The following is a 19,771-nucleotide window of genomic DNA, read 5'->3' on the forward strand; positions in this document are numbered from 1 at the left end:
AATATTAACTTTATATTATAAAAACATAAAACAACAACAAAAATAAAAACATAATAATAAAAAATAAATACATTTAGCATACCGCCGTTTCTTAGATCTATTATAGGTTACATTTTGCTGGCCAGATAAGAGCTGTTTTTTAAGTTTCTATATATAAATAAAACAGTTCAACTGTCCTCCTGACCAATCAGCGAGAGTATATAACCTGTCAAAGTCTGATCCGCCAATCAAACGGTAGAGCGTACAAGTGCCCGCCCCCTCAACTGCCAATCAGGTGTCAGCTGTGGTTAGTACGCTACAGCGCTCGATTGTGGCTCGCGGATGAAAATGAGTAATTAAATCACTCGCTGAACGATACGCACCGATGCTCTGCATGCGTTAATGTTACGGGTGTCGTGCTACATACGCGTCTTTACAACATAATAGCACACATTCGTATTTTTTATGTATTGCTTTTATTTCTTGCTATTCATTTAAGTCTTTTTGTCCATCCAGATTTCAATCCAACAACGTACAGTAAGTACTATTCTCCATTATTCACTTTAAAACATTATATATGCATACATTTCATTTGCACTATATTCTGCATTACCAATGCATCGAGATCAAAACATCAAATGATGGATGAATGGAATGAATGATTCACTATCTTTATGGTTCAGATAAAGACATGTGTGATCACATTTGTCTTGCATCACTGTTGTGGACGATTTTGTATGGTAGAGTATTGTAGTTTTTAAATTATTAGCTAAAAGCCTTGGTTATTTTTAATGACCAGACAAACGGGCTTTTAGTGGACCAACACCAATCAAGGCTTAGGGAGCATCTGTCCCAACTGCCTTTGTCATGTCCTGATAGCCAGCGATACATTTCTGTCCACTGTTGTGCATTTATGTTTTTGTAAATATATCTGAGATCACCTATGCAACAGTGCTAAGTCCAGGTGTGTCTTAAAGAGGGCATCTGGGGCTTTTCTTTGATACTAAGGGTTAAATTACAATAATAATATAGCCTATAATGGTGACATTTATATAAAAATTTACTATTACTATAATTATGGGAAAAAATAATGTTTAAACCTTTCTAAAGATATTACTGTTTGATATTTAATAAAAAAGTAATTTTTATTGCTAGTAAAATAATAATAATAATAAAATACAGCATTGTTGACAATAAAAAGTGTTCCCCTAAATAAGATAAAATATTTATTTTTATATATAAAATATATTATATATTATATTATTATATAAAAAAGTTATATTATAATTTATATAAATATTATATACAATTTATAAAAGATTTACAAGATATATAAAAGAAAATTCAGTAATACTTTCTGTGTAGCCCATATTTATAATGTATTGCAAAGGCATTATACTGCATTCATAATGCCTCATAATACACCTTAAAATATATTATACATTCTCATAAATAATTGTAACTACATTTATAATACATTATAACAATTAACCTATTCATAGTTACATTAAAAGTGTATAATGCATCATAACATAATCAACTTATCAGCAGAAAGTTAATGAAAGTAATAGTATAAGTGCTGTCATGCAAAAGAAGCATAGTGTAAACAGTCATAATGCTTTATGACGTGATCATGCACCATTATAAGTGGTCTTTGCCTTTTGCTACAAAAGCACTGACTTCGTAAAAACAGCCGTAGCATAAACATGTAACATACAATACAGTACAAGTCAAACTTAGATAGTGGAAGTTATATAAAAATAATTCTCCAAATAAGATGCACAAACATTAAAGTTTATTGAATGGAGTCCAGAATAGAATCAGTTTGATTTTCATTTTTTATTTTTTTATTCTTGGGTGTGTTTTGTATAAGAAGAGACAAACATTTTGCTACATGTGTGATTAAAACGCATATTGTTTAGCTTTGCATGTGTTTTTCTTCATGTCTCAAAATTTACATTGAATGTGTGTTCCTTTGTATTTTGTGCATTTGTATATGACTTTCATTTTACCAGCTTGACTGTAACCACTAAAAAAAATTCTTATGGATGCTTTTAAGAAGACATTACTTTTGTCACTTAAAGCATTCCTAAAATATATAATTCAAATATACATTATAATTGGATGTTGATTGTGTTATACTCTAAGGTATAACTATGAATAGCTAAGTGTTATAAAGTATTATAATTATGGTAACAGTTATTTACGATAAGTTACAACATATTATAAGGTGTATTATGAGACATTACTAATGCGTTATAATGCATTTATAATGCCTCTACAGTACATTATAAATATGGACTTTTTAGAAAGTGCTACCAAAAATTCATATTAATTATTAATATTTACTAAATAGGAATTAAGCATAAAGATATTAATATGAATTGTGAGAATTATATATATATATATATATATATATATATATACAGTGCCTTGCAAAAGTATTCAGACCCCTGACCAATTCTTTCATTACCGAATTACAAATGGTGCACTGAAATTTCATTCTGATTGATATTTTATTTTAAAACACTGAAACTCAGAATCAATTATTGTAAGGTGACATTGTTTTTTTGTTTGGAAATATTTTTATGAAAAATAAAAAACTGAAATATCTTGCTTGCATAAGTATTCAACCCCCACACAGCAATATTTGGTCGAGCCACCTTTTGCTGCAATAACTGCTTTGTCTTTTGGGGTACATATGTACCAGCTTTGCACACAGTGACGAAGTGATTTTGGCCCATTCTTCTCAGCAGATTTGCTCCAGGTTGTTCAGGTTGGTTGGGTGATGCTTGTGGACTGCAATTTTCAAGTAGTGCCACAGATTCTCAATAGGATTAAGATCAGGACTTTAACTGGGCCACTGTAGGACATTTATCTTTTTGTTCTTGAGCCACTCCAATGTTACTTTGGCCTTGTGCGTGGGATCACTGTCATGCTGAAAGGTGAATTTCCTCCCAAGCTTCAGTTTTTTAGCAGACTGTTCTCTTGCAGTATTTCCCTATATTTTGCTTCATCCATTCTTCCTTCAATTCTAACAAGAAGCCCAGTCCCTGCTGATGAGAAGCATCCCCACAGCATGATGCTGCCACTACCATACTTCACTGTAGGGATGGTGTGTCTTGAGGCATAGGAAGTGTTAGGTTTGCGCCACACATTGTGCTTTGAGTTTTGGCCAAAAAGCTCTATCTTGGTCTCATCTGACCACAAAACCTTCTCCCTACTTTTTGAGTAATGGCTTCTTTCTTGCCACCCTCCCATACAGGCCAGCATTATGCAGTGCGCTTGATATGGTTGACTGGTGCACCATTACTCCACTCCCAGCCACTGAATTCTGTAGCTCCTTCAAAGTGATTGTTGGCCTCTCTGTGGCTTCTCTCACAAGTCTCCTTTTTGTTAGAGTGCTGAGTTTTAAGGGATGGCCTTTTCTTGGCAGTGCCTGAGTGGTGTGGTGCAGCTTCCACTTCCTGATTATTGATCCAACTGTGCTCACTGGGATATCCAAACATTTGGATATTATTTTGTACCCTTTCCCTAATCTATGCATTTTTATTACTTTATCTCTAACTTCAGTGGAATGCTCTATGGTATTCATTTTCCTTCAGATTCACAGCTTGACCAATGATCCTTCAGCAATGGGTTTTTTATCCAGAAAATTGGATTGCAACTTTAATTATTCACAGGTGGATGCCAATGGTAAAGTAACTGTGTCCTCGTTAGGGCAATTTCTTTCATCGGTGTAACCTGGCAGCTTCCACAGCACAGGGGTTGAATACTTATGCAAGCAAGATATTTTTTTTTTAAATATTTCCCAACATAAAACCAATGTCACCTAACAATGATTGATTTTGAGTTCCAGTGTTTTAAAATAAAATATCAAACAGAATGAAATTTCATTGCACCATTTGTTATTCAGTAATATGAGATAATTGGTCAGGAGTCTGAATAATTTTGCAAGGAACTGTATATATATATATATATATATATATATATATATATATATATATACACACACTGTATTTACACAAATTGTTTGCTTACTCTTTTGTCTTTCTGGGAGAATAAATTTTTAGAAAGTTCATTTAAATAAAGGTAATTGAAGAATTAGGCCCAATATAACTAATCTTTTAAGTCTTAGTTCCTGTTCTACATTGATGTCTGAGTGTGCATTGCTCCTTATGTTCAGATTCCAATCATAGTTTGTTTCAGAAAACAAAATAAGGTACTCGCCCAGGCGAGTATGAATTCTGCATGTAAAGAAATGAGGGATGCCAAGATGAGGAACTGAGCCTATTAAAATGAAAGTAAACAAACAAATAAGCACAAAGAAACGTCAAACCACAAAATATGGAGACATTGAGGTTTGGTTAGAGATTCATGGGGATATCTGTATTTATTTTTAATTTTTTTTGTAAAAGTGTGTGTAATTGTTAGTTCATTCAATAGCGAAGCATAATTGTGAAAAAAATAAAATAGATACATATGATGATTTTTTTTTTTAATTTTAGAATCTAAACTCTACAATGATTATCTCTTTTTCATTCTCTTTCGTTCTCTTTGAATTTTTGTTGTGGTTACTGGTTTTGAAATTTAGGATTTTCATCCGTTCGGGCTCATAGTGTTCGTTTGAAGCGAAGTAGTCTGGCTTAGATAGTTCGGACAGATCATTTTTAGCCTTTCTTACCAAATTTTGATACAAACTTGAGGCAAAAGAATCCTTGATCTTTCATGCGGTATCTTTACTAAGAAAATCCCCTTTGCAGTACATTTTACTATTTAAAATGCATGAAGAACACAGGAAAATTTACACCTATTTTTATGTTTAAGTGTAACAGGTTTTTTTGTCTTGTTTTTTATTTTTATCAGTCTTTTATTTTGAAATTACGACTTGTCATTTATTTTGAAGGCCTCTTGTTTCGTGTCTCTGTTGTTGGTTTCCTCTTCCTGATTGATTCTACCTGTTTGTCAATTACTTTTCGAGTAGTCTGCTGGTGTCTTTTGCTGATTATTGAGTATTAACCTGATCTTACTGGTAAGTCTTTTTCTCATGGTTTTTGCTTTCCTGGTTTTGGTTTAGTTCATTTGTCCCTGTTTCAACAAAGATTGCTTTTGAGATTGTACTTCGTCTTGCATCACAGAGTCATATTTGTTACACCAAGTCATACAGATATTCTTATGTGAAATCCACATTTCATGGGTAAAGAGGATTCCTGGTTGGTGATTGTTTGAGTTTACCAGAGTTTAGGATCACAAGGGGTGTGTTCGGAATGACATGCTGCTGGAATACTGATATTAATGGTGCAGTCTGCAAACACTTCAAGATTCACATTAATCTTAACAATACCTCAAAACAATATAAAGACACAAGCAGGGTATATAGACACAGACTAATGAACCAGAAGCAGGTGAACATCTGTAATTAAGAAACCATCAACATAACTAGACTCTTCAAAATAAAAGACCTCATCAACAGACAGTACAGGTTGTTTAGATTAGCCTTAGTGGTTAAAGGGATAGTTCACCCAAAAATGAAAATTCTCACATCATTTACTCACCATCATGTATCACAGATGTGTATGAATTTCTTTCTTCAGTAGAACTCAAAGATTTTTTTGAAGAATATTTCAGCTCTGTAGGTCTATACAATGCAAGTGAATGATGACCAGAATGTTGAAGCTCCAAAAAGCACTTAAAGGCAGCATAAAAGTAATCCATCTGACTCTGGTGGTTAAACTTCCTTAGCAGACCAAAGGACGGAGGAACAGAAATTTCACTGTTCTGTTGTTCTGGCTGGAAATGTAATTGAGGATTAAGGTCAGATGTGTTTAAATAAAGGGATCAGTCAATATTGAGAGTCAATATTCAAAGTAAATTAGGACCTTTTGGAAATTTGGTCTGATGCCACATTGCTTCCTTTGGGGGGAAAAAAGCTGCAGAAGGATTAATTTTATTTGAAGCTTAATCATCTTTATCTCTGTAAATGTAGATTTGTGGATATGGTTTGATTTGTATGCAAAATAAAAACTGTAGTTTTAGTAGTCTGGAGTTGTTGAGTGGTGTTTGTTTAGTGCAGTTATATTGCAACCAGCGAGCTGAACAATAGGATATCACTGCGTTTATTTTTAGGTTGAACTGTTAAATGAGGTGGCCTACACAACCCTGAGGAAATGAGGTGCGGAGTCGTTAAAAAAGTTGTTTGCGTGTTCCGAGTCATAAATGACAGATGTATTTTCCTGAGGGCACGAAACAAAAGACTAATTTTGTGTTTATTCTTGTTGTAAATGAATCTTCTTACTTTTCAAAAGAATATGAAATTAACGTTGAAGTGCAGAACAAAGTGTATCCAAATTTAATTTCTGTGGGCCTGGATACAAGCAGTTGAATGTTAATGTATGCAAATCGAGCTCTTAATAATGGCACCTACCATCCAATAATAGATGATCAGTGCTACAGTATATTTTTAGATGAATGGCTTTTATTCCACAATTCTGCTAATTCGTCCCCATAAGTTGGCAAAATCAGAAAAAAAAAAAAAAAAAAAAAACTCTTTGGGCACATCCTCTTTTGGAAAAAATATGCATAAATCATGACCTTGAGTTTTGTGATCGGAGAAGACTAAGAGAGTGGCAGCTCTTTATAAAATGAAACTAAACTCACTGAATCACATATATACAGTGGTGTGAAAAAGTGTTTGCCCCCTTCCTGATTTCTTATTTTTTTGCATGTTTGTCACACTTAAATGTTTCAGATCATCAAACAAGTTTAAATATTAGTCAAAGATAACACAAGTAAACACAAAATGCAGTTTTTAAATGAAGGTTGTTATTATTAAGGGAAAACAAAATCCAAACCTACATGGCCCTGTGTGAAAAAGTGTTTGCCCCACCTGTTAAAACATAACTTAACCGTGGTTTATCACACCTGAGTTCAATTTCTCTAGCCACACCCAGGCCTGATTACTGCCACACCTGTTCTCAATCAAGAAATCACTTAAATAGGACCTGCCTGACAAAGTGAAGTAGACCAAAAGATCTTCAAAAGCTAGACATCATGCCGAGATCCAAAGAAATTCAGGAACAAATGAGAAAGAAAGTAATTGAGATCTATCAGTCTGGGAAAGGTTATAAAGCCATTTCTAAAGCTTTGGGACTCCAGAGAACCACAGTGAGAGCCATTATCCACAAATGGCGAAAACATGGAACAGTGGTGAACCTTCCCAGGAGTGGCCGGCCGACCAAAATTACCCCAAGAGCGCAGCGACGACTCATCCAAGAGGTCACAAAAGACCCCACAACAACATCCAAAGAACTGCAGGCCTCACTTGCCTCAGTTAAGGTCAGTGTTCATGACTCCACCATAAGAAAGAGACTGGGCAAAAATGGCCTGCATGGCAGAGTTCCAAGACGAAAACCACTGCTGAGCAAAAAGAACATTAAGGCTCGTCTCATTTTTGCCAGAAAACATCTTGATGATCCCCAAGACTTTTGGGAAAATACTCTGTGGACTGACAAGACAAAAGTTGAACTTTTTGGAAGGTGTGTGTCCCATTACATCTGGTGTAAAAGTAACACCGCATTTCAGAAAAAGAACATCATACCAACAGTAAAATATGGTGGTGGTAGTGTGATGGTCTGGGGCTGTTTTGCTGCTTCAGGACCTGGAAGATTTGCTGTGATAAATGGAACCATGAATTCTGCTGTCTACCAAAAAATCCTGAAGGAGAATGTCCGGCCATCTGTTCGTGACCTCGAGCTGAAGCGAACTTGGGTTCTGCAGCAGGACAATGATCCAAAACATACCAACAAGTCCACCTCTGAATGGCTGAAGAAAAACAAAATGAAGACTTTGGAGTGGCCTAGTCAAAGTCCTGACCTGAATCCCATTGAGATGCTGTGGCATGACCTTAAAAAGGCAGTTCATGCTCGAAAACCCTCCAATGTGGCTGAATTACAACAATTCTGAAAAGATGAGTGGGCCAAAATTCCTCCACAGCGCTGTAAAAGACTCATTGCAAGTTATCGCAAATGCTTGATTTCAGTTGTTGCTGCTAAGGGTGGCCCAACCAGTTATTAGGTTTAGGGGGCAATCACTTTTTCACACAGGGCCATGTAGGTTTGGATTTTGTTTTCCCTTAATAATAACAACCTTCATTTAAAAACTGCATTTTGTGTTTACTTGTGTTATCTTTGACTAATATTTAAACTTGTTTGATGATCTGAAACATTTAAGTGTGACAAACATGCAAAAAAATAAGAAATCAGGAAGGGGGCAAACACTTTTTCACACCACTGTATTTTACTTTTGTATACTTGAGAATAATATAATGAATGTAATGAATGTAATTCTGTATCATGATTTGGACATCTGTTGCTTATATACTGTGTGTGTGTGTGTATATATATATATATATATATATATATATATATATATATATACACACACACAGTTGAAGTCAGTAGATTACATACACTTAGGTTGAAGTCATTAAAACTTATTTTTTAACCTCTCCACAAATTTCATATTAGCAAACTATAGTTTTGGCAAGTCGTTTAGGACATCAACTTTGTGAATGACATGAGTAATTTTTCCAACAATTGTTTACAGACAGATTGTTTCACTTTTAATTGACTATATCACAGTTCCACTGGGTCAGAAGTTTACATTCACTAAGTTAACTGTGCCTTTAAGCAGCTTGGAAAATTCCAGAAAATCATGTCAAGCCTTTAGGCAATTAGCCAATTAGCTTCTGATAGGCTAATTGGTTAATTGGAGTCAACTGGAGGTGTACCTGTGGATGTATTTTAAGGCCTACCTTCAAACTCGGTGCCTTTTTTTTTTTATTTATTTATTTTTATTTTATCCCCTTTTCTCCCAATTTGGAATGCCCAAATCCCACTACTTAATAGGTCCTCGTGGTGGCGCAGTTACTTACCTCAATCCGGGTGGCGGAGGACAAGTCTCAGTTGCCTCCACTTCTGAGACAGTCAATCCGCGCATCTTATCACGTGGCTCACTGTGCATGACACCGCGGAGACTCCCAGCATGTGGAGGCTCATGCTATTCTCCACGATCCACGCACAACTTACCACATGCCCCATTGAGAGCGAGAACCCCTAATCACGACCACGAGGAGGTTACCCCATGTGACTCTACCCTCCCTAGCAACCAGGCCAATTGGGTTGCTTAGGAGACCTGGCTGGAGTCACTCAGCATGCCCTGAATTCGAACTCGTGACTCCAGGGTTGGTAGTCAGTGTCAATACTCGCTGAGCTACCCAGGCCCCCTAGTGCCTCTTTTCTTGACATCATGGGAAAATCAAAAATAATCTGCCAAGACGTCAGAAAAAAGAATTGTGGATCTCCACTGGGAGAAACCATGTTCATCAGTACAAACAATAGTATGCAAGTAAAACCCCATGGGACCACACAGCCATAATACAGCTCAGGAAAGAGATGCATTCTGTCTCCTAGAGATGAACCTAGTTTGGTGTGAAAAGTGCAAATCAATCCCAGAACAACAGCAAAGGACCTTGTAAAGATGCTGGAGGAAACAGGTAGACAAGTATCTATATCCACAGTAATCTATATCCTATATCGACATAATTTGAAAGGCTGCTCAGCAATGAAGACACCAATGCTCCAAAACTGCCATAAAATGCCAAACTACAGTTTGCAAGTGCACATGGGGACAAAGATCTTACTTTTTGGAGAAATGTCCTCTGGTCTGATTAATTTTTTTTTTTACTTTTTTTTACTTTTTTTTTAGTGACCATCGTTATGTTTGAAGGAAAAAGGGTGAGGCTCGCAAGCCGAAGAACACCATCCCGACCATGAAGCATGGGATAGCAGCATCATGTTGTGGGGGTGCTTTGCTGCAGGAGGGACTGGTGCACTTCACAAAATAGATGGCATCATGACGAAGGAAAATTATGTGGATATATTGAAGCAACATCTCAAGACATCAGCCATGAAATTAAAGCTCAGTCGCAAATGGGTCTTCCAAATGGACAATGACCCCAAGCATACCTCCAAAGTTGTGGCAAAATCAAAGTCAGGGTATTGGAGTGGCCATCACAAAGCCCTGACCTCAATCCAATTTGTGGGCAGAGCTGAATAAGGGTGTGCGAGCAAGGAGGCCTACAAAACTGACTCAGGTACACCAGTTCTGTCTGGAGGAATGGACCAAAATTCCAGCAACTTATTATGAGAAGCTTGTGGAAGGCTACCCAAAACATTTGACCCAAGTTAAACAGTTTAAAGGCAATGCTACCAAATACTAACAAAGTGTATGTAAACTTCTGACCCACTGGGAAAGTGATGAAAGAAATAAAAGCTGAAATAAATAATTCTCTCTACTATTATCCTGACCTGTTATATTCTTAAAATAAAGTAGTGATCCTAACTGACACGTATGACACTAATGTATGCATGTGTGTGTGTGTGTGTGTGTGTGTGTGTGTGTGTGTGTGTGTGTGTGTGTATATATATATATATACACACACAGTTGTGCTCAAAATTTTGCATACCCTGGCAGAAATTGTGAAATTTTGGTATTGATTTTGAAAATATGACTGATCATGCAAAAAAACTGTCTTTTATTTAAGGATAGTGATCATATGAAGCCATTTATTATCACATAGTTGTTTGGCTCCTTTTTAAATCATAATGATAACAGAAATCACCCAAATGGCCCTGATCAAAAGTTTACATACCCTTGAATGTTTGGCCTTGTTACAGACACACAAGGTGACACACACAGGTTTAAATGGCAATTAAAGGTTAATTTCCTACACCTGTGGCTTTTTAAATTGCAATTAGTGTCTGTGTATAAATAGTCAATGAGTTTGTTCGCTCTCACGTGGATGCACTGAGCAGGCTAGATACTGAGCAATGGGGAGCAGAAAAGAACTGTCAAAAGACCTGCGTAACAAGGTAATGGAACTTTATAAAGATGGAAAAGGATATAAAAAGATATCCAAAGCCTTGAAAATGCCAGTCAGTTCTGTTCAATCACTTATTAAGAAGTGGAAAATTTGGGGATCTCTTGATACCAAGCCAAGGTCAGGTAGACCAAGAAAGATTTCAGCCACAACTGCCAGAAGAATTGTTCGGGATACAAAGAAAAACCCACAGGTAACCTCAGGAGAAATACAGGCTGCTCTGGACAATGATGGTGTGGTTGTTTCAAGGAGCACAATACGACGATACCTGAACAAAAATGAGCTGCATGGTCGAGTTGCCAGAAAGAAGCCTTTACTGCGCCAATGCCACAAAAAAGCCCGGCTACAATATGCCCGACAACACCTTGACATGCCTCAAAGCTTCTGGCACACTGTAATTTGGAGTAATGAGACCAAAATGGAGCTTTATGGTCACAACCATAAGCACTATGTTTGGAGAGGAGTCAACAAGGCCTATAGTTAAAAGAATACCATCCCCACTGTGAAGCATGGTGGTGGCTCACTGATGTTTTGGGGGTGTGTGAGCTCTAAAGGCACGGGGAATCTTGTGAAAATTGATGGCAAGATGAATGCAGCATGTTATCAGAAAATACTGGCAGACAATTTGCATTCTTCTGCACGAAAGCTGCGCATGGGACGCTCTTGGACTTTCCAGCATGACAATGACCCTAAGCACAAGGCCGAGTTAATATCATCGAGCCACTCTGGGGAGATCACAAACGTGCGGTTCATGCAAGACAACCAAAGACTTTGCATGACCTGGAGGCATTTTGCCAAGACGAATGGGCAGCTATACCACCTGCAAGAATTTGGGGCCTCATAGACAACTATTACAAAAAACTGCACGCTGTCATTGATGCTAAAGGGGGCAATACACAGTATAAAGAACTAAGGGTATGCAGAGTTTTGAACAGGGGTCATTTCATTTTTTTCTTTGTTGCCATGTTTTGTTTTATGATTGTGCCATTCTGTTATAACCTACAGTTGAATACGAATCCCATAAGAAATAAAAGAAATGTGTTTTGTCTGCTCACTCATGTTTTCTTTAAAAATGGTGTATATATTACCAATTCTCGAAGGGTATGCAAACTTCTGAGCACAACTGTATATATATATATATATATATATATATATATATATATATATATATATATATATATATATATATTATATACACATATATATACAACAATTTGAAACAATTGACTGAAATTTTTCTCATGATCTTAAAAATCTTTTGATCTGAATGTGTATGCTTAAATGTTTGAAATGAGTTTTGTAGACAAAAATATAGGCGCAGGGTTCAGACTGATCTCGAAGACTGAAATTCAAAGCACTGCCTCCAGTGGCCGAAGCGAGAAGTGTTTTTGAATGTAAGGGCATGTGTAAGCTGCATTTTCTGTGTAAAATGGCAAAAAAACTAAATTGTAATAAAGTGAAAAAGAATGTATATTGCATTATCTGTACTCCCAAACCCCAACCTTAAACCTAACCATTAGTGGAGATAATATGTATTTTTAGAAGAAAAACTGAAACTCAGAATCATGCAAGTCACTCATTATGCGAACACGAGCACTTAGTGCTTTCAATGTGGGACGAGAACCCAGTTCTGCGTACTGTCACAGTATGTACTGTATTTGATGAAGGAAACACTGCTGCCAAAACAGTACTTTCTTTTAGGTATGCATGCGAGTAGTATGATTAGATTTCGGACATACTTCATCCGGGGACGTGGGCATTGACTCTTGACCTGCATATATGACGTAAGAACAGTCGCGAAAACTATCTGCTCTGGTTTTGTTGAACAAGCTCCATTTAAGCGCAAAAAACAATTATCTTGATATATGTAGCACTTTCAGTTAAGAAGAGCCACCGGCTCGCGGTTCACTGCTGTTCTTTTAAATCCAGTGTTTTGAACATGACGTCGCCTCAGCTCCCGAGGGCTTATAGGATCGTTCATTGTCCAACTGATCTGTACTTCTCGCCGGAAATAGTAGGTCATCCGGGTATTTCTCACTTACTGCTTCATGAATACTCTGGATTCGGACATACTACTCCATTGGCATACTGTTTTTGGCATACTGTATAGTAGAGAAGTATGGATATTCAGACGCAGCCTGGGTCTCTCGTGTTGCTGATGCAACGCTCTATCAGTCCTATTATGGGAGAAGGTAACTGCAATTGAACCGATGCAAAGATTTCTGATGGGAGATGAAGCTTGTTAGTTACTCGGCATGTTGGGGCCAATGTCGGTGGAACATTCGGAAGCAACATGCCAACTTCCTCTGTGGTTATATTGCAGGGTTTATATCAAAACAACTGGCGCATTTCAGACAATACTGTGAACAAATAACCCTGTTAAACTCCAACACGTTTTAGCAGTGGATATGAATGATGCCTCAAATTGTGTGGCTTGTTGAGGAGAAGGTGTGCTTTTACTTTTCTAAGCAACTGGTCTTATGATTTTCGCCTGGCAGATTATAAAACGGCAAAAGACTGGTGTTGGAGGAAAGGATTTTCATTTTTGAATAGAGTGGTGATTGATCAAACATTTTCCTTTCTCTTTTGCTTTTTCTTTGTCCTTTTTTACTTTTTCTTCCTTTTGTACTTTTCTCTGTTTTCCATTTGTCTTCTCTCGTTGTCTATTTTCCTTTCCTTTTTTTCTTTCTCCTTTTTTCCTTTCTCTTTTCTCTTTTCCTTTGTTTTTCCTTGTCTTTTTTCTTTTTCTTTTATCCTTTTTCCTTTGCTTTTTCCTTTTCTTTTCTGTCTTTTCTGTTTCCTTTCTTTCTTGGGACAGAGCTCTCTGCAAGTCAAACTTTTTTGTTCATGGAAATATTGTTCAGTTTTTTTTTTTTTAAGGCTGTCACTATCGATTATTTTGGTAATCGAGTGATCTAACAATTATTCTGACAATTAATCGAGTTATTGGAAAAATGATTTAACTCTGATTGCATAAAGTTGTCGAGATGAAGTCACATTTGGCTTAAATGCAGTTTTGATGTATTTTACGACTGAATAACAACAAAACAATTGTGCAAACAATATCTAAAGCCAACAGTCTGAAGTCAAGCTTCTCCAGGTGTGCCCAAATATTTTTCAAATGCAAGATCTCTTTTTTCTTTAACTAGTTCAAAATGACATACATATTTTAATTTAGAACTCAAATATGGGAAAACAGGCCATAGAAATAAAATATTTTATTTTTTCAGAAAAAAATGTCTGCCTACCAATCTTCTTTATTGTGTTATATACAGTTATATACATGGGTAAACTATTTTATAGAGATATAAGATCAGTTTTATTTGTTTGTTGTTTTTTTTTAACTCGCATGCAAAACGGAATACAGTATTCACAGTAATCGTGTGAGACACATTTTTCATTCTTGCGTTGAGCTACAGCAGTTGCGGGCATTGTTGCGCTTGTGTTACGTACTGCAGACCGAAAAGGCTTGTTGCTTGCCACGTACCAAGTAAATTGCCCTTAAGCATCTGGACATTCAGTTCCTTAATGAGGAAACACTGTTAATAATTCCACATGTGAAGATTAGCCATTTCTCTCTCAGGTAAGCCAAAGTTTTATATTGCAACAAAAAGCTCAACTTCTCTCGTGCATCTGGATGCAGCACCTCAAATCGCATGCAGTCTGAACTTACCGTGCTGTGTTTAGTGGGTCTGTGAAAAGTGGACATCATCTTTTCAAGTACTGTTGCATTGCTGAAGTGATTTTGTTTTTCTTTTTTTTTTTTTTTCCTGCATTGTTTTTCAAATCTAAATTGAAGTACTCTCACATAGCTGACACCTCCTTGTCAGTATTTGTTTGCACCCTCGTCCATGGACTGCATCACTTCAGCCTTATTTTCGATTTGGCAATTTTGTAATCTATTTAAATCGAGTAATTGTGACATCCCTAATTTTTTGGTTTGTCTAGTGTATGTGCAGTACTTGCAGTACCAGTCATCTGAATAAAAGAGAGTTCTAAAACTTTCCTTTTCAGCACAATAAAATATGGCATTTTAACAGTATAAACCAAATATAAAAGACATAAGGGGAAGCAGGTAATTAATCTTTTAATTTTAAAAACTAGCTTTTGTTCTAATAGGGAGTGGGTGTTCTATTGCAAATTAAAAAAAATACTGTTTAGTTTTAAATCACTTTAGTTAATAAATCACTGTAGTAAAAAATATTCTTAAAGTGTATGCATGTGTGTGTGTGTGTGTGTGTGTGTGTGTGTATACTGTATATATACACCGATCAGCCACAACATTAAAACCACCTGCCTAATATTGTGTAGGTCCCCCTCGTGCCCCCAATACAGTGCCAACCCGCAACTCATAACAGCATTCTGAGATTATATTCTTCTCACCACAGTTGTACAGAGTGGTTATCTGAGTTACTGTAGACTTTGTCAGTTCGAACCAGTCTGGCCATTCTCTGTTGACCTCTCTCATCAACAAGGCGTTTCCATCCACAGAACTGCCGCTCACTGGATTTTTTTTGTTTTTGGCACCATTCTGAGTAAATTCTAGAGACTGTTGTGCGTGAAAATCCCAGAAATACTCAAACCAGCCCATCTGGCACCAACTATCATCCATGCGATTATCTAATCAGCCAATTGTGTGGCAGCAGTGCAGTGCATAAAATCATGCAGATACGGGTCAGGAGCTTCAGTTAATGTTCACATCAACCATCAGAATGGGGAAAAAAATGTGATCTCGGTGATTTGGAGCGTTGCATGATTGTTGGTGCCAGATGGGCTGGTTTGAGTATTTCTGTAACTGCTGATCTCCAGGGATTTTCATGCACAACAGTCTCTAGAATTTACTCAGAATGGTGCCAAAAACAAAAAACATCCAGTGAGCGGCAGTTCTGTGGATAGAAATACCTTGTTAATGAAAGAGGTCAACAGAGAATGGCCAGACTGGTTCAAACCGACAAAGTCTACGGTAACTCAGATAACCACTCTGTACAATTGTGGTGAGAAGAATATCATCTCAGAATGCTATTATGTGATGCGGGTTGGCGCTGTTTTGGCAGCAATAGGGAGACATAAACAATATTAGGCAGGTGGTTTTAATGTTGTAGCTGATCGGTATAATATATAATGTGTGTGTGTGTGTGTGTGTGTGTGTGTGTGTACATTTACAACAAATGCAATTTAAAGAAAAAGCCAGAGCAGACTTTGTCTATGGATGTTCGTCAAACTGACTAGCTTATTTTGTTTGTTTGTTTCTTTTCGTATTTTGTATTTTTGGGGAAATTAGATGTTTCATTCACAATTCAGACTTCAGCATGCCTCTTCTCTTGCCCTTTTATCTCTTTACCACACACAATCCTTTCCATCTTCATTGCTGTGTCCGTGGATGAGTCTTTAGGGAAGACTAAAGTTACAATCAGAGAGAATCTCTCTGTGGCTTTAAAAGAAAGATGAGGTTTGAAGGTCAAAGACCAGTATCATGTTAAGAGACTGTTTTGATGTTTTCTGTCTCAAATAATGCATCAAGTTGCATTAATGACTGTGGCTTTTTATTGTGGTTAGATATGATCTCACCTTTTATGAGCTTGTAAGCAATAAATAAATAACACATTTATTGATTGTATTGACTGCGCTTGACTAAAGCTTTTGAAGGCTGATGAAAATATATATGCATGCATCGTGTCACTAGGACAGCAGTTGATCTATACAGCCAAAAACATCAGTCTGTTCTGATTGTAATCCACTGGGTCCACACCACATCTCTCTCTTTCTCTGTTTGATATTTATTCAATTATATAATTGATTTTATCTGTTGAATTTGATTTTATTGTTTAACGTAATTTTCATTTCTTAAAAGGCAACTTTAAAATATTGGTTGATTAGTCTCGTTTCATCTCTACTATGAGTTTAGAGCTCCATCTCCTGGCAGTATTTGCCTGGTGCATGATAGCCAAGTGCTTGTGGATCAGCCTCTGACACTCATCTTCAATACATGTCAAACAAAACCATTAAGCAGCTCTGTCACTCACAGTGTGAATTATGTTTTAATTTGTATAGCTGTTAAGACATTAAGAGCCAGTGCAGCTCTTAAGAGCCAGTGCAGCTCCTATATCTACTTGAATGGAGAAAGTTGTTTCTCAAAAACAGTTGGTCAAGATTACGATCAAAGCACATATTTCAAATCAGCAATAAAATGTGATAATATTGGAATCATAAATTGTGCTTCTTGACCTCATATTACACTAAAACATGCAATTTTCCTGGCTTGTATAGCTAATGCGCATGCGTGTTAGCAAGTTGATTGACAGGTGATGTCTGATTCTAAAAGGTGATTGGCTCTTTTAAGTGTAAGGCGGGACTTCCTTTCTACATCTGTTGACTGTTGGGTGCTCAGAGCTCCTTGGTTGAGTGTTCCAGTTTCTCCCATTAATTTTAATAGAAGTGGCCCATCTCTGCTAAATAATCTCTGACTGAACTCTCTCTTATTTAATTGCAGCTCACGCAACACACTGTTTTGTGTCGCCAATAAAGACTAGTGGAGGAAAAAAACACAGGTGTGTATGCAGAGACTTCGTGCTGATTTTACACACAAAGGCCTGAAATATAGAGTTGTGGCATGTTATAGCAAATGTCCACCAGAGGAAGGCAGAGGGTTGCTCATCAATATGAGTTTGTCGATACTAATATAGTATTCAGGAGTTTATATAGTGTTCAGTGGCATCAGAGTGAATTCTGGTTATCATAAAGACCCCCCCCACCCCCATTTAAAATTATCCTTTTATCAACCTTTAACTTCTATAGATTATAAATCTGTATAATGTAAATGTTGTTTTAACTGTGGCTTTTTATTAGGGCTGGGTTTTCATACAGATTTCCCAATTTGATTCTGATTTATTCAGGTATATTTCAGTTAAAATGCCCAACATATGAAAAAGATTCTCTCTCAGCTAATGCTGTTAATTTTAAAAGGGCCCCCTTTATTCGGCTGTATTGCATGTTTAACATGTTAAACACATGCATTATTTGTACCATTTACAAGTGTTTACATTGATATGCAGAACAAGTGGTAAGATGGTACTGTGTCTTTAAGAATAGCGGCAGTTCAGTTTTTGTAGAAGAACCAAATTTATTTATTTTTTTCATTTTTTACTTAAAATCAATTTAGAACTACACAAACAAATTTACCTTAAAATTACAACTGCCACAATTAACTACTACTAATTAACTAAAAGTTTTATGTTTATAATTCTTTCAAAATTCCAATAACAGTTTTATATTTTTATGCTTAGAGGTCCAATGTGAAATTGACCGTTAAGGCAACTGGCCTTGATTTACTTATGCTACAAGAAATATGCCAGGGTCAGTACAAACATTTGTTGAATCGAGAGCATTTGTGGCATAATGTTGATTACCATAAAATTATTTTCAACTCGTCCCTCGTTTATCGAGAAAAAAAAAGCAAAAATCGTAGTTACAGTGAGGCACATACAATGGAAGTGAATCTGGCCAGTCCATAATCATTAAAATACACATATTTTTAAAGGTATAATCACAAGACATAAGCATTATGTGTTATCATAATTTTAGTGTGATAAGTAAGCTTTGTCTCGGGGTCACAGTGTCAGGCTTTATTTTGCGATAACAACCGGCTGACCGTACATTATCCCGCTTATTACATGGCTACTAACCAAAATAATAAATACATGGACATTGAATATTCATTTGGTAGTCAATATAGTAGTCATGTTTAATTTTGTGGTTGATATGACTTTGCTACAAAATACCACGGTGATACTATAATACTATATTAAAAACATAATATTTGTAAGGGAAGGTTAGGGTTAGGTTTAGGGGTAGGGGTTGGTGTAGGGTGTATGTGGGACACTAAATAAACACAATAAATACACTGCAGTGATGACCCTATACTGCATGTTAGTATTTAATTAGGAGTGCAAATAGTATCTGCCACTATATGCACCAGAGAGCAAATAGCATTTAACACTATTTGAACTTGCAAATAGTACAATGAAGATGCTTATTTGTTGCTATTAACACTTAATGCAAATAGCCGCTGCCCTAAACTTTACTAAACACTGTGTAACTAGTGGTGCCTCCAAGGGGAGGACAAATTCAGGATTTGGTTGGAGAAGGATGGAGTCAGGTGTACGTGTGTATGAAAGAAAGAGAGAGAATTTTACTGGAAACGATTTGTGTGTATATGTGCATGAGGGTGTGACTCGAGTTCACACCTGGTTGCACCCCACCAGCAGCCATACAACAGTCCAGACAGCCCTCCCTCTCCACAACACACCCAAGGGCGTAGATTTGGCTTGAATGTTGGGGGGGTTGTAGCGTGAAGCATCTACATGTTTCCACTGATCATGGTATGAATATTGGGGGTGGCTGGGGGGGTACCTCCCCCCATCCCTCCTGGAAACTATGCCCCTGAACACACCCCTCCTCCTTTCCTCCATCTCTCTGTTCTCACGCCTGAAGTTGATTCAGAACAGCAGAGAGAGAGTAAACGTTTGTACGGCTCGTGTACAGCAGCATGGTACAGTGTCAGAGCTGTTCTCAAAACATGGGTGCGTATTACTGCCTCATTCGCAGGAGATTCAAGAGAAGACGCAAAAAACGATCCGAACGCAAAGGTAACAAGTTTATATTTGCATGGAATTACGTGAAATCGCTTTGGAGCTACTTATATGTAATGAAATGAAATTGTTCTTTGTGAGTGCAGTCTATCAAATGGTTTTTAAATTATTTTCCGGAAACAACTGGAAAATGAATGGATTCAAAATTATTTCGATAAAATGCATGGGAACTCTGGTAAAAGTACTTGTTGCAGACTATTGAATC

The 19,771-nt window shown here is 36.8% G+C and overlaps 1 protein-coding gene across 2 annotated transcripts in view; it reads left to right on the top strand.

Annotated features, from left to right (window-relative positions):
* Nucleotides 1-276: 276 nt before the first annotated feature.
* The window catches only part of LOC127438772 (double-stranded RNA-specific editase 1-like), a 45,775-nt gene continuing 26,280 nt past the window's right edge, over nucleotides 277-19,771 (top strand). Inside the window, exons 1-2 of one of the 2 annotated variants that reach the window (XM_051694619.1) lie at nucleotides 277-516; nucleotides 17,409-17,466. The gene's annotated coding sequence lies outside the window, so the exon portion shown is untranslated. The remainder of the gene's footprint in view (nucleotides 517-17,408; nucleotides 17,467-19,771) is intronic. The other variant, XM_051694618.1, reaches the window with a different exon arrangement.

The sequence above is a fragment of the Myxocyprinus asiaticus genome, chromosome 50 (assembly GCF_019703515.2).
Source record: "Myxocyprinus asiaticus isolate MX2 ecotype Aquarium Trade chromosome 50, UBuf_Myxa_2, whole genome shotgun sequence".
NCBI classification, from domain to species: domain Eukaryota; kingdom Metazoa; phylum Chordata; class Actinopteri; order Cypriniformes; family Catostomidae; genus Myxocyprinus; species Myxocyprinus asiaticus.